The sequence below is a fragment of the Grammomys surdaster genome, unplaced genomic scaffold (genome assembly GCF_004785775.1).
Source record: "Grammomys surdaster isolate TR1022 unplaced genomic scaffold, NIH_TR_1.0 126063, whole genome shotgun sequence".
NCBI classification, from domain to species: domain Eukaryota; kingdom Metazoa; phylum Chordata; class Mammalia; order Rodentia; family Muridae; genus Grammomys; species Grammomys surdaster.
The window spans coordinates 4191035-4196256 of NW_021620873.1; positions in this window are offsets into that span (position 1 = coordinate 4191035).

Sequence of the window (5222 nt, forward strand, 5' to 3'; positions counted from 1 at the left end):
CTTTCTCTTCCATTAGTTTCAGTGTGGTTTTATATGGAGGTCCTTGATCCACTTGGACTTGAGCTTTGTACAAGGAGAAAAGAATGGATCGATTTGCATTCTTCTACATGCTGATCTCCAGTTGAGCCAGCACCATCTATTGAAAATGCTGTCTTGTAAGCCGTGGGTTACCGTGCAGACATGGCCAAGTCCAAGAACCACACCACACACAACCAGTCCCGCAAATGGCACAGAAATAGCATCAAGAAACCCCGGTCACAAAGATACGAGTCTCTTAATGGGGTTGACCCCAAGTTCCTGAGGAAAATGCGCTTTGCCAAGAAGCACAACAAGAAAGGCCTGAAGAAGATGCAGGCCAACAATGCAAAGGTAGTAAGTGCACGCGCAGAGGCCATCAAGGCCCTTGTGAAGCCTCAGGCCATCAAGCCCAAGATGCCAAAGGGCCCCAGCTGCAAACTCAGCCGCCTGGCTTTCATCACTCACCTCAAGCTTGGGAAGCGGATTCGAAACTACATGACCAAGGGTCGTAGGCTCTGCCAACCAAAGCCCAAAGTTCAAAACAAGGCAGAGGCCAAAGCTCCAGCTAAGGCCCAGGCCAAAGCTCCAGCCCAGGCCCCCGTGAAGGCCCCATAGAAAAGGCTCCTGCCAACGTGAAGACAGATGGACTGCTGTGACACACCTACCCACACACTATTTGCAGATGACCAGTGTCCTATGCTGTTTTTACAAATAAACTCGAGGCAAGATTAAAAAAAAAAGAAAGAAAGAAAGAAAGAAAAGAAAAGAAAATGCTGTCTTTTTTCCACTGGATGGTTTTAGCTCCTTTGTCAAAGATCAAGTGATCATAGATGTATGGGTTCATTTCTGGGTCTTCAATTCTATTCCATTTATCTTCCTGCCTGTCTCTACACCAATTCCATGCACTTTTTTTTTATCACTATTGCTTTGTAGTACAGCTTGAGATCAGGGATGGTGATTCCCCCAGTGGCTCTTTATTGTTGAGAATAGTTTTCGATATCCTGGGTTTTTTTTTCTTCCAAATGAATTCGCAAATTGCTCTTTCTAACTCTATAAAGAATTGAATTAGAATTTTGATGGGGATTGCATTGAATCTGTAGATTGCTTTTGGCAAGATGGCCATTTTTACTATATTAATCCTGCCAATCCATGAGAATGGCAGATCTTTCCATCTTCTGAGATCTTCTTCAATTCTTTTCTTCAGGGACTTGAAGTTCTTGTCATACAGATCTTTCACTTGGTTGGTTAGATTCACACCAAGGTATTTTATATTATCTGTGACTATTGTGAAGGGTATCATTTTCCTAATTTCTTTCTCAGCCTGTTTTTCCTTTGAGTAGAGGAAGGCTACTGATTTGCTTGAGTTGATTTTATATCCAGCCACTTTGCTGAAGTTTTTTTTTTTTTTAAATCAGGTTTAGAAGTTCTCTGGTGGAAGTTTTGGGATCACTTAAGCATACTATTGTATCATCTGCAACTAGTGATATTTTGACCTCTTCCTTCTTAATTTGTGTCCCTTTGACCTCCTTTTGTTGTCTAATTGCTCTGGCTAGGACTTCCAGTACTATATTGAATAGGTAGGGAGAGGGTGGGCAGCCTTGTCCTGTCCCTGATTTTAGTGGGATTGCTTCAAGTTTCTCTCCATTTGGTTTGATATTGGCTACTGGTTTGCTGTATATTGCTTTTACTATGTTTAGGTATGGGCCTTGAATTCCTGATCTTTCCAGAACTTTTACCATGAAGGGATGTTGAATTTTGTCAAATACTTTTTCAGTATCTAGTGAGATGATCATGTGGTTTTTTTCTTTGAGTTTGTTTATACAGTGGATTACATTGATGGATTTCTGAATATTGAAACATCTCTGCCCTTCCTGAGATAAAGCCTACTTGATCATGATGAATAATTGTTTTGATGTGTTCTTGGATTTGGTTTGCAAAATTTTTATTGAGTATTTCTACATCTATATTCTTAAGGAAGATTGATCTGAAGCTCTCTCTCTTTGTTGAGTCTTTGTGTGGTTTAGGTATGAGCATAATAGTATCTTCATAGAACGAATTGTGTAGTGTTCCTTCTGTTTCTGTTTTGTGGAATATTTTATAGAGAAATGGTATTAGGTCTTCTTGGAAAGTCTGATAGAAGTCTCACTAAAACCATCTGGTTCTGGGCTTTTTTGGTAGGGAGACTTTTAATGGCTGCTGCTATTTTTTTAGGGGTTATAGGACTGTTTAGATGGTTTATCTAATCCTGATTTAACTTTGGTATCTGATATCTGTCTAGAAAATTGTCCATTTCATCCAGATTTTCCAGTTTTGTTGAGGCTTTTGTAGTAAAATCTGATGATTTTTTTTAATTCCTCAGTTTCTGTTATGTCTCCCTTTTCAGTTCTGATTTTATTAATTTAGATACTGTCTCTGTGTCCTCTGGTTAGTCTGGCTAAGGGTTTATCTATATTTTTTATTTTCTCAAAGAACCAGCTCCTAGTTTTGTTGATTCTTTGTATAGTTCTTTTTGTTTCTACTTGGTTGATTTCAGTCCTGAATTTGATTATTCTTGCCGTCTCCTCCTCTTGGGTGTATTTGCTTCTTTTTGTTCTATAGCTTTCAGGTGTGCTGTCAAGCTGCTAGTGTATGCTTTCCCCAGTTGCTTTTTGTAAGCACTTAGAACTATGAGTTTTCCTCTTAGCACTGCTTTCATTGTGTTCCACAAGTTTTGGTATGATGTTTCTTCATTTTCACTAAATTCTAAAACGTCTTTAATTTCTTTATTTCTTTCCCTGACCAAGTTATCATTGAGTAGAGTATTGTTCAGTTTCCATGTGTATGTAGGCTTTCCATAGATTTTTGTTGTTATTGAAGACCAGCCTTAATCTGTGGTGATCTGATAGGATGCATGGGATATTTTAAATTTGTATATATCTGTTGAGGCCTGTTTTGTGACCAATTATATGGTCAGTTTTGGAGAAAGTACCATGAGATGTTGAGAAGAAGGTATATTCTTTTGTTTTTAGATGAAATGTTCTAGAGATATCTGCTAAATCCATTTGGTTCACAACTTCTCTTAGTTTCACTGTATCTCCATTTATTTTCTGTTTCCATGATCTGTCCATTGATGAGAGTTGGGTGTTGAAGTCTCCCACTATTATTCTGTGAGGTGCAATGTGTGCTTTGAGCTTTAGTAAAGTTTCTTTTATGAATGTGGGTGCCCTTGAATTTGGAGCATAGATGTTCAGAATTGAGATTTCATCTTGGTTGATTTTTCCTTTGACGAGTATGAAGTGTCCTTCCTTATCTTTTTTGGTAACTTTTGGTTGAAAGTTGATTTTATTCGATATTGGAATGGCTACTCCAGCTTGTTTCTTGGGACCACTTGCTTGGAAAATTGTTTCCCATCCTTTTACTCTGAGGTAGTGTCTGTCTTTGTCACTGAGGTGTATTTCCTGTATGCAGCAAAATGCTGGGTCCTGTTTTCGTATCCAGTCCATTAGTCTATGCCTTTTTATTGGGGAATTGAGTCCATTGATGTTAAGAGATATTAAGGAAAAGTGATTGTTGCTTCCTGTTATTTTTGTTATTACAGGCAGAGTTATGTTTGTGTGGCTATCTTCTTTTGGGTTTGTTGGAAGATTACTTTCTTGATTTTTCTAGGGTATAATTTCCCTCCTTGTGTTGGAGTTTTTCATCAATTATCCTTTGAAGTGCTGGATTTGTGGGAAGATATTGTGTGAATTTGGTTTTGTCATGGAATATCTTGGTTTCTCCATCTATAGTAATTAAGAGTTTTGCTGGGTATAGTAGCCTTGGCTGACATTTGTGTTCTCTTAGGGTCTGTTTGACATCTGCCCAGGATCTTCTAGCTTTCATAGTCTCTGGTGTGAAGTCTGGTGTAATTCTGATAGGTCTGCCTTTATAAGTTACTTGACCTTTTTCCCTTACTGCTTTTAATATTCTTTCTTTGTTTTGTGCATTTGGTGATTTGATTATTATGTGACAGGTGGAATTTCTTTTCTGATCTAATCTATTTGGAGTTTTTTAGGCTTCTTGTATGTTCATAGCCATCTCTTTCTTTAGGTTAGAGAAGTTTTCTTCTATAATTTTGTTGAAGATATTTACTGGTGCTTTAAGTTGGGAATCTTTGCTCTCTTCTATACCTATTACTCTTAGGCCTGGCCTTTTCATTGTGTCCTGGGTTTCCCGGATGTTTTGGGTTAGGAGCTTTTTGCATTTTGCATTTTCTTTGACAGTTGTGTCAATGTTTTCTATGGTATCTTCTGCACCTGACATTCTCTCTTCTATCTCTTGTATTCTGTTAGTGATGCTTGTATCTATGACTTCTGATCTCTTTCCTAGGTTTTCTATCTCCAGGGTAGTCTCCCTTTTTTATTTCTTTACTGTTTCTACTTCCATCTTTATGTCCTGAATAGTTTTGTTCAATTCCTTCACCCATTTGGTTGTGGTTTCTTATAATTCTTTAAGTGATTTCTGTGTTTCCTCTTTAAGGGCTTCTACCTGTTTACCTGTGTTCTCCTGTATTTCTTTGAGGGAGTTACTTATGTCCCTCTTAAAGTCCTCTATCATCAACATGAGAAGTGATTTTAAATCCAAATCTTGTTTTCCTAGTATGATGGAGTATTTAGGACTTTCTATTGTGGGAGAACTAGGTTCTGATGATGCCAATTAACCTTGGTTTCTGTTGCTTACGTTCTTGTGCTTGCCTTTTGCCATCTGGCAATCTCTAGTGCTACCTGCACTCACTGTCTTTAACTGGAGCCTGTCTCTCCTATTACCTTTGTTGTGTCTAAATTCCTCAGCGGCCAGCTATCTCTGTGATCCTGTGATCCTGCGACCCTGGGTGTAAGAGCTCCTGGGAGTCAGGCTGCTTCTGGGATCCTGAAATTCTGGTGTAACCAAGATCCTGAGATCCTGTGATCCTATGATCCTATGTTCCTGGCTATGTTAGAGCTCCTGGGAGTCCAGCTTCCTCTGAGGGTTCTGGGACTTGGGTGCAGAGCTGACATCCTAGGTCTGCTCAGGGCCAAATATATCTTCTTAAAATTTAAAAATAAAAGCTGTATTGGACATATGTTCCCAACCCACCATTGCTTACCTATATTCCTGATGGGACAAGCTGCCTTGCCTCAAGTTTTTAGACCCTGTGAAACAGAGAATCAAGAAGAGTTGTAATGATCCTTGTATTGTTCTTAAAT